Here is an 11,348-nt window from a genome sequence, read left to right on the forward strand (position 1 = left end):
GGCATTGTATAAAGAGCACTACTACTGTGGGCACTGCATAGGGGGCACTACTACCATGTACATTGTATAAGGGCACTACTCCTGGGGGCATTGTATAAGGGTACTACTACGGTGTACATTGTATAAGGACACAACTACTGTTTGCAGTGTATAGGGGTCACTCTTATAAGGAGCACTACTACTGTGGGCATTGTATAAAGAGCACTACTACTGTGGGCACTGCATAGGGGGCACTATTACCGTGTACATTGTAAAAGGTCACTACAACTGTGGGCATTGTATAAGGTCACTACAACTGTGGGCATTGTATAAGGGCACAACTACTGTGGGCATTGTATAAGGGCACAACTACTGTGGGTTTTGCATAAAGGACAGTACTACTGTGGGCGTTGTATAGAAGGCACTACTATTGTGTGGTACACTATACTACTGAAAAAGAGCGCATCGTAAGGACACGCACCCTTTTCCGGTGCATGTGTGCCCACATAAGTGCAACCTTAGATTTTCCATGCCCCCACTACAAAATTCCCACTTCGACCACTACCTGAAAGTATAAAGAAACCTTGATGAGAAGGACTATATTACTCCCTAAATGAGTTGTGGTATGCACCGATTCGCAGTTACGCCACCGCATTTTGAGACAACATTGACAAGATATCAATTGATTCTCTTAGAGGGGGATTAAAGCCACCTACATAAGAGTACTCCCATACGCCACTGTGTGAGTCTGGGTACGCTATCCCTATTGATAGTGGGGTGTATGGCAGATTATATATATCCTTACCAGTGGCAAACGCAGGATTTCTAGAGGGGGTTTCCAAATGCTTGATTTTAGAATGAGTGTGGCCAGTCCATGAAGAGGGCATAATTAGCATTTGTCCAGCTTTAATATGCGTCATACAAAGTGTACTGTGTGTAATAATTCCAGCATATACAGGACCAGTGATCACAGTAAGTCATTAAATGCGGCAATAGGGCCATTCTGCCTGAGCTGAATGTATTTATTTTAGATATGGGCACCATTCCAGACCATTGGAGCAAGTCCAGGAGTCTGGAGGAGCAGCAGAATAACCTAGCACTGCCCTGGTCATATATGTACATATTGGGCTCTATAGCAGCACATCCCTAACAGTGCATGTTTTCCAAATCTTCTTGTTGGTGCAAAGGTTATTTATATTACTAGCTGATACGTGTTAAAAGATCCACAGGTGGTGCTAATTATTTAATTTATGATACTGAGAAGAACATACAGCGCTAGTAAAATTCCATTATATTACTATTTCTATTGTGGTCATGGTGTGGGCTGGGGAGGGGGGTTTCCAGGCAGACGGAAACCCCCCCTGCGTTTGCCTATGCTTACGGAGTCATCAATCTTGTTTTGTGTGTCTTATGTGTTTTTCTATATATGCACAATGGAGAAATGGTGCATGATCTGAGATCCACACAAAAGAACATTTATTGCTACGTGTTGACAGACCAAATACATATAAGGAATAAGTATCATCTACCTGTTGTTTCTTTATTTTATATCCAGCACCATTTCATGCTCAGGTTTTTTTGGAATGTTGATTAGGTTAAAGGTGTGGTGACACCTTTTTTTTAGAAGTGAATAGGCTGCAGGTCTTGCGCACCTCAAATATCACACCATCTGTATATTTGCCTCTGCTGATTGACAGGCAGAGGCATTTAAAGGGCGGCCTGCGTTCCCAGAAATTGGACGTGTCCACCCCGTTTTCCAGGAGTGGCCAGCCCAGAGACTGTGTGGACGTACGCAGTCTGCTGGGCTCGCAAACCGGCCAGCCTGAGAAAACTGAGGCTTACTCAGCTGGCCAGCCAGCACCATCTACCATCGCGACCATCGACCACTGATGGTCGCGATGCTGATCCAAGCACTGCGACCTCCGTCGCTGTGCAGGGATCACAAATGCAGCAGGGGGTGTCATATGCCTTCTGCTGCATTTGCATAATAGCAAGGATCGCATTACAAAGCTGCCTGCGTGCAGCTCTGCAAATGCGATCCTTTCTGAATCAGGCCCTGTGTTTGGCCCCGGCTTCCGCAATAAGCATTCTAGAGCATGAAACAGCAGCAGTAGGAGCACCGCTCACAAAGAAAGGCTTTCTTTGGCCTTCTGAGGCTTTCCTTGCCACTGCATGTGGTGTATGGCATATTGGCAGGGCCGAATTGGGGGGGGGAGAGGCCCAGGCAGGCCTGGGGCCCCCACACACACAGGGGCCCCCACAGAGGGTCAGTGTGATCCTGCCGAGAACAGGTGCCTAGTGACAGGGGGCTCAGCTACCACGGCTGTTTTCTACTGCATGCAGCAGCACAGTCAGTGATGCTGCATACCGCGCAGAGTGGCTCCCGACTAAGGGGGTCATTCAGACCCGCTTGCGAGCGGCAGTACGCTCACAAGCGGGTCGATGTTCCCCACTGCGCATGCGCACGACGGAGGGAGGTCCCTCGTGCGCATGTGCAAGACCCGGGGAGCGACGGGCTTTCCATCGCTCCGGGTCTCGCACCAAAGGGGGAGTGCTGTCGATGTTGATTGACAGCACGCCCCCTTTGGTGGGCGTGCCGGGGGCGTGCCTGCCAGACGGAGGCGTTCCCATGGGAACGCCTACCGTCTGAAGCCGGCCCCACTGACTTCACTAGTGATGTCAGTGGGAGTGATTTTGGCTCTGATAGAGCCAAAATCACTCCAGGTCTTGTGGCAGGGAGACCATACCGCAGGGTCTCCGTCACAAGTCCGATGGTCGCGATGGTCAAGACCATCGCGACCATCTTTTTGGCCGCTCGCATATGCTGTGGGTGGTCACCCACAGCTATGCGAGCGGCCAGGAGGCTGCTCCATTTTCATGGAGGAGGGCCCTGATTCAGAGCGAGTGCTCTGGTCAGAGCGTTCAGCTCTGAATCAGGCCCTAAGTCCCCTCATCGGCATCACGTGACACATCATGTCAGTGATGCTTATGAAAGGACTATGGAGCACCGCAGTAGCTCTTTCAGAATCGGGAGGATGACAAAGGTGAGCAATCAGAGGCGGGATGAAGGCAGTAGGGCTCTGTGTGGCTTGGGGGGGTGGAGTGGGGGAGGGGGGATTGGGGGGTTCCTTGTGGCTGGGGGAGTGGGTTAAGCTTCATGTGGCTTGAAGGGGGCCCCTACAACTTAGTTGCCCTGGGGCCCCAACAAGTTTTAATCCAGCCCTGCATGTTGGCAATTTTACATTTTTCAGCAGTAAATTTTCCCTTTATTGTTAAAGGTGATTTTCTTTAACATTGTGAATTATTGTTAAGATTTCAGGTTATATACTGGTGCTATATAAGTAGAGATGTGCAATGAGGTTTTGGATTTGGATCTCCCCTGGTTTTAGGTCTGGATGGGTTTTGCCAAAACCTCACCTACGTGTTTTGTTTTTCGGTTTTGGTTTTGGATCTGGATTTTTTCATAAAAACAGCTAAAATCACATAAAATGGGCCTTTTTTGTTCCTACAGTATTATTAACCTCAGTAACATTTATTTCCACTCATTTCCAGGCAATTTTGACCACTTCACATCTCACTATATTGTTTTCATCCAGTTTAGGCCCAAAATTTGCACCAAGCTAGCTGGCTGACTAAGCGGCAGCAGTGGGTGGCACAAACACATGGCGGTTCAACTTCAAACATGGCAAATCAGGAAACACTTTTATTATTCAAGAGAGGCCTATAGAAGCGGTGGCCGCGCTGACACAGCTGGTTTATTATGTGTGACAGCTCCGGAGAAAGCGGTGTGCAGTTCTATCAAGAAAGTGAGAAAATGGAAAAACCATTTTATGTGGATCCAGCTAACCTTGCTGTGTTACATCCCATTGGGATTATTTGAGAAGTTTGTGGTAGAAACTCCATTTAACACCTTGTCTGATCCTAATCCCGATGTACAGTTTATCTCCATGCTGAAATCTCCTCGTGTGAAATGGCAGACAGTGCATTCTCTGGATAATCATATTTCTAAAAATGTGAAGCACTTAATCTGAACAATTCCTCAGTGATGGAGAAGATATGCTGGATGATGAACAGAGTCTCTCCTTTTAAAACTAAGAAAGAAGACCAAACTTGCCAGCTGCTAGGATACTGGAATGCAGATTCCACAGAAGTACAGATACTGGATGAGCTGGAGAGTTGTTCTGACCAGATGGGTGAGGGAGAGCACATTCTCATCCATGATGATGGTGACATAATACGTGAAGAGGATGGAGAACAATCTCAGACACACTTAACCACTATGCTCGATACAAAAAGTTCAAGAGACCTGTTGGCGAGTCCAGAAACCCTAAACGTATCACAGCCCATAGGAAAGTCAAAATAGAAAATGTGAAAAAGAATGAAGACTCTCTCCTCCATGATGCTGGCTTCAGGTAAGTCACTTAAAGAGATTTGGACCACCGCAGTACAGACGTTATATGAAGTTCTGCTGAAGAGAGTTCAGGAGACAAAAATCTTGATGTGCATCTGGAAACATTGAAAAAATTGGCAAAGAATGTAGAGAATGAAATTTACAACAAATTGTATAATACTGGTGTGAGGTACAAAAAAGAAGTACAGAAGTCTCCTCTTCAATCTGATAGATCCAAAAAATAAGATTTTCTTTCACCGTGTGGTACTAGGGGAGATCACCGCACAATGTCTTGTTCAGTTGAGCCCAACAGAAATGGCCGGACTGGAGCTGACAAATTGGAGAAACCAAGAGAGACAGCATACTCTGGAGATCATTAAGAAAGCAGAAAAAGAGCTCCACCACAAGCAGCAGATGACTAAACTCGCACATAAAGGTCTAATAGAAATAGATACAACACCAGATCAGATGTTTACCCTGGAGGATCTGTCTGATTCACCATGGTGCCCCCAAGATTATGCAAATTCTGCCAAAAGAGAGACTGACACCACGGCTAAATATGAGTCACCTTCTGGATTTGAATTGTCTCATTTGCATGGTGAAAACCCAACCCTCAGATGAAATGGATCTCAGCCAGTGAACAACATTGAAATCACCATTAAAAAGTCACAATGGAAGACTACAGTGTGGAGAATCTTTCTTCACAGTCAGGAGAGGCCTCAGAGAACATGAAAAAAGATGCTCTATGTGCTGAACTTCAAGGGATTTCTCCATCATGTTCTAAAGTGTGGAAAGGTTTCATTCACATGTTTTCTATAAAGCAGTTCAAAGTTACAGCCTTCAAAGTGTCTGGCAATGACACCCACCTTTGCCAGGAATTGCCAAAGATTATCACAAGCAAAGGATTCATCTGTCCGGAATCTGTCTAGAAATTCATGGATCATATCTGGCCTGAATGCACTAAGACATCCAGTGATTCTGTGTTCTGTAGCTGACTTTATTCCTACCTGAATCGCAAACTGAAATACGGAATAGTGAGCACAGACAACATGGAGGACTTTGTTATTCCGCTGCCTGCATGCCAACCAATACCTCCCAGACTACACCGACTGGGGGGACCAGGTCTTGACAATGACCATCCCCATTTGTTGCTAGACCTTCTTCTTCCAAAGTAATAGTGTAGTATCTATTGCGCTTCCCCTTGTGGTGTAGTAATGGTGTCTAGTGGTTAATGGATATTCAACCCCTGGTGGTGTATGGATATATTCTTACCATACCATACCACCGCAGCATACCATTGTGAAGCTGATTTACATTTATGTTCATGTTTATACCCTATTAAACATTTGTCATATCGCTCAGTGGAGCTCAATTTATATAGTACCTCATTCAACTTATGGTAAGAGTATATCCATACACCACCAGGGGTTGAATATCCATTAACCACTAGACACCATTACTACACCACAAGGGGAAGCGCAATAGATACTACACTATTACTATTATCCCCCAAGAGGGCTGGCACCCTCTTATCTAAGTGCTGCATACCCCGGCCACTAAACTCCAGTACGCAGGAATACCAAACTTTTGTCTATAACTTCTTCTTCCAAACCATCCATACTGGACTTCCTGTACAAAAAGGGTGAGCAGGGTACAGAAAGAGGAGCTAGATGTCCCCGATAACATTTTTTTTCATCTATAATAGATAGATGATGTGGAGATAGTACAGATGTTGGAACAGGGGCTCCCACCTATTTGACTTCCCTCCAGAGAGCAGAGCTCTGTTCCTCAGGAAGTGTCTATGCCTGAGCTGATAGGTAGTCTCTGTCTTTTGGTAAACACCCTTCAGGAGATGGCAACCCAAAATAACAACAACTATAATAATAATGTGTCCACTGATAACCAGCCTGATCCCTTAACAGCAACATACCCCATATGGCCAACTCATAACATGACACCCAGTTTAAAGCCTCCTTTCCCTTATTACACTAATCCAGTCACCATGGTTGATCAATCAGCCATGTGTGGTCCATCCAATGTTTGGCCTTCTACATTCTAACATCATACTAACACACTATAACACACTAGACTTATAATATTTGCTTTTGTTTACGTTTTTGAATAGAACAGTTTTAGAATTTAGGATGTGCACTCTATAGGTTTGTAAATAAATATAAGCTTTAGTTTTTTAGAGCATATAACTTTATAAGCTGTTAGGATAACATTTCTGCTACGGTTAAGATAAAAAAAAACCTTTTGTAACCCAATAACGTAAAAAAAAGTTTTCATTGCAATATTCATGCAGCCCCTTGACAGACAGCAGCACAGCACCCCTGCGCAGCTACACCGATGACAGTGACAGCCAGGTGTGGCTTACACGCACACAATAAAAATTGTTTATTATTTTGGGCACAGGCCCCTCGACAGACAGGAGCACAGCACCCCTGCGCAGCTACACCGATGACAGTGACAGCCAGGTGTGGCTGACAGGCACACAAAAAAATTGTTTATTTTATTTTTTTTAAACACTGAGGTGAACCCCTGAAAAGAGGGAGCAGCCCCTTGATAGCAGCACAGCACCCCTTCACTGATGACAAGTGTGGCTAACACTAATTTTTTTAATTTTTTTCACACTGGGGTGGGCGAAGAGCACCCCTGAAGGACAGAGCACCCCCAGGACAACACAGCACTACAGCCAGCCTGCCGCTATGGACAGGACAATGACAGCTAGCCAGCCCCTATGGACAGGACAACGACAGACAGCCAGCCCCTATGGACAGGACAACGACAACCAGACAGCCCCTGTGGACATGACAACAGCCCGCCAGTAACAAGTATTAAGTATTGACAATATAGCAACAGCACAGCTCAGAGCTCCCAGCTACCTCTCTCTTCACTCTCCACAGCCGGAATGAAAAATGGTGGCGAATCGCGGGACCTTTATAGAATCCAAAACCCGTGAGAATCCGACAGCGGGATGATGACGTTTTGCCTCATTTTCAGATCCGAGTCAGGCGGGAAAACCCGAGCTGACTCGTATCTGCCAATGATCCTCGAAGTTCGGGTGGGTCCGGTTCTCTGGGAATCGGACCCGCTCATCTCTGTATATAAGTAAATTATAATAATAATCATGTTAGTAATAATTTGGTCAAGTGAGGTGTGATTGAGTATAGGGATAATTTAAATATGAATTGCAATGCATATAGCAAACACAATAGGTAATACAATTATTATTAGTATAACAATATTTCAATGTGTACAGTACATTCTGGAGTCCATGTTTACATTTACAACAAAGTTGTTACTACAAAAATTATATTTTGTTTTACCTGTAAACTTAGATTGATTTATTGAGTTCAGATCACAGTTGTAAATCTCAAGTTAATTAATCTTCCTCCAGACAACATTTGGTGTTCATTTCTAGCTATGCAAATATTGAATGTACTCTTGAACCCTGCTGATCTCACTTATAGAAGCTCTCCACTGAAATTCTTTACAATCCACAGATTAATTAAATTAAAACTGAACTATTTTAGATTAACCCATTAAGGACTACATAATACAGCATAAACCCATACAGGAAGGTGTTTAATAAGAAAAGTAGTGAATGTTATGAAAATTAGGTTAGTTACAGATTTTAAATCTTCTGTTTTATTCCAATACCCTCCTTTATTCCCTGTGGTTTTTAAATCCACTCATTGTTAGACTGGGAAACATGGTCATAGTCAACTGGGTGGGGGCGGTGCTGGAACGATTTTATGTTGTTGTCGCCCCCCCCCCCCCCAAATAAAATCATTCTGATGCCCCTGCATTCAGCCACATTCCCTTGGTGAACAGGAGGTACCTCGGCGAGGAAGCTGATCAGGAAGCCCAGGAAATACAGGGTACATTGTGCAGAGGACATTGCTCATCGCCATTTTTAGCAGCAGGGTAGGGGTGCGCATGGAGGCTGCAGAAATATGTATAGGTGCCCCAGCCCCAGGGACTTGCTGCTGGTAATGCTTACGGTAGCTGCAATACAAATTTCTCATCCATGATACTCCTGCTCTTCCCAGCAGCAGTGGGGGTTGTGGTGAACACTGGTGAAATGCAGGGGGCAGGAGTGAGAAGCAGGGGGTTGTGGTGAGATGTTGAGGCATATGGTGTGATGCATGGGGGATGTGGTAAGAAGCAGGAGTGAGAAACAGGGGCTCTGGTGAGATGCAAGGGGCTGTGGTGAAATATAGGATGCTGTGGTGAGATGCTGAGAGCCGTGGTGAAATATAGGATGCCGTGGCGAAATATAGGATGCTGTGGTGAAATGCAGGGGGCATTAGTGAGAAGCAGGAGGTTGTTATGAGATGCAGGGAGGTGTGGCGAGATGCAAATGCTCCTGTGCGAAGCCAGAACTGGTAGCTAGTAAATATATACGGAATATATATATATATATATATATATATATATATATATATATATATAATAAAATAGGTTTTTTTTTTTTTAAATTCCATATCGTTTTTAAAAATGTTATTTCCTCTGTGTATATATGTGTATGAACTTTGGATATTTTAAGAGATAAGATTTATATGTATGTCTATCTTTTACTAAGATATTAATTTTCTACTGAACAACCAGATACTGTATATATTTTGCACAGCACACGGCACTTTTTAGCACTGTTTTGCACAAGCTAGAAATTAACCCATCGCCGCTAAAACTAGGTGCTGGTCTACTGTGCTATTTGTTATATGTTTGTTATATGTATTAATACATTTTTTTTTATAAATGTCACTTGTGGAAGTCAACACTAATGTATTTTTTATTTAATTGCACTTACACACTTTTATTTCACTAAACAAGCTGCTATATAAATTACTTAAAAAGTCTGTTTTCTGCAACACGCCAGGTGCTTGAACTAACTATATGTACACAGGTTTATTGTAAGGGCATCTAACCTAATGTTCTATACCATTTTTTTTAGTTGTCATATATTTATCTTTGAATAGTAATATTGCATAGAGGAGAACTTTACTGGGTTGGCGCAATAACCATATATCTATTTTATATATATATATATATATATATATATATATATTAGGGGTGTGCACCGGCCACTTTTCGTGTTTTGGTTTTGGATCTGGATCTTTCTTCGTGTTTTGGATCTGGATTGGTTTTGCCAAAACCACCCTTCCGTGTTTTGGGTTCTGGGTTTTGTGTTTTGGATCTGTATTTTTTTTTAAAAAAGCATAAAAACAGCTAAAATCACAGAATTTGTGTGTTTTTCTGCTCCTATGCTATTATTAACCTCAATAACCTTAATTTCCACTCATTTCCAGTCTATTCTGAACATCTCACACCTCACAATAGTGTTTTTATATCCAAAAGGTTGCACCGAGGTAGCTGGATGACTATGCTAAGAGATACGAGTGGCCGGCACAAACACGTGGTCCATCTAGGAGTGACACTGCAGTGGCAGACAGGATGGCAGTTTGAAAAACTAGGCCCCAAACAGTACATAATTCAAAGAAAAAAAAGAGGTGCAAGATGGAATTGTCCTCCCACCCACCCTTATGTTGTATAAATAGGACATGCACACTTTAACAAACCAAACATTTCAGCGCCAGGGTCTGCCACACGACTGTGGCTGAAATGATTGGTTCATTTGGGCCCCCACAAAACAAGCTGGCAATTAATCTGTCCCTGCACAAACTGGCTCTACGGAGGCAAGATGTCGTCCTCATCCTCCGATTCCTCACCCTCTTCAGTGTTGTGTACATCCTCATCCTCACAGAGTATTAATTCGTCCCCGCTGGAATCCACAACCACAGGTCCCTCTGTACGTTCTGGAGGCTGGTCTCCCTGGAAGAGATGATAATTCATTTTATGAACATCATCTTCTCCACATTTTGTGGAAGCAACGTCCTACGCCTTTTGCTGACAAGGTTCCCGGCTGCACTAAACACTCTTTCGGAGTACACCCTGGAGGGGGGGCAACTCAGGTAAAATAGAGCCAGTTTGTACAGGGACCTCCAAAATGCTTCTTTTTCCTGCCAGTATAGGTACGGACTGTCTGACATGCCTACTTGGATGCTGTCACCGATGTAATCCTTTAACAGACAGACGCACGCTTGTCGCTGCTGCTTTAAGGATGCAGGTGCGGCTACAGCCCACACATTTCACAAAGACAGAAAAAAAAAAGAAGAATATTTTTATTGTTTGTGGAGCGCACTTTGAGGGTGTCACCACCCTTTAACAGACAGACGCATGCTTGTCGCTGCTGCTTTAAGGATGCAGGTGCGGCTACAGCCCACACATTTCACAAAGACAGAAAAAAAAATAAGAATTTTTTAATTGTTTGTGGAGCGCACTTTGCGGGTTACACCACCCTTTAACAGACAGACGCACGCTTGTCGCTGCTGCTTTGAGGATGCAAGTGCGGCTACAGCCCACACAATTCACAAAGACAGAAAAAAAAAGAATATCTTTATTGATTGTGGAGCGCACTTTGAGGGTTACACCACCCTTTAACAGACAGACGCACGCTTGTCGCTGCTGCTTTAAGGATGCAGGTGCGGCTACAACCCACACATTTCACAAAGACCGAAAAAAAAAAAAGAATTTTTTTATTGTTTGTGGAGCGCACTTTGAGGGTTACACCACCCTTTAACAGACAGAAGCATGCTTGTCGCTGCTGCTTTGAGGATGCAGATGGAATCTAGATGGGATTTGGAACCGGGGACACACTACCTCCATCAATTGTCTAAATCCCACTGCACTAATGCCGGATACCGGACCCACGTTTAACACCAACATAGCAGTCAAGGCCTCAGTTATACGTTTTGCTTCAGGATGACTGCTGTCGTACTTCATCCTCATCGCTAGGGACTGTTGGAGGGTCAATTGTTTAGTAAAAGTGGTGGTGTTCCTACTTCCTCTATGGGATCATGAACAACTCCCAGCAGCAGCAACAGCACTAGGAGGAAGTGGTTCTTGATCTTTC

The 11,348-nt window shown here is 44.0% G+C and overlaps 1 pseudogene; it reads left to right on the forward strand.

Moving 5' to 3' along the window:
* Positions 1 to 3,739: 3,739 nt before the first annotated feature.
* LOC148532245 (SPOC domain-containing protein 1-like) lies at positions 3,740 to 6,428 on the forward strand (annotated as a pseudogene).
* The last annotated feature ends 4,920 nt before the right edge of the window (positions 6,429 to 11,348 follow it).

Source organism: Taudactylus pleione, unplaced genomic scaffold (assembly GCF_031769625.1).
Source record: "Taudactylus pleione unplaced genomic scaffold, aTauple2 ptg000080l, whole genome shotgun sequence".
In the NCBI taxonomy this organism is placed as follows: Eukaryota; Metazoa; Chordata; class Amphibia; order Anura; family Myobatrachidae; genus Taudactylus; species Taudactylus pleione.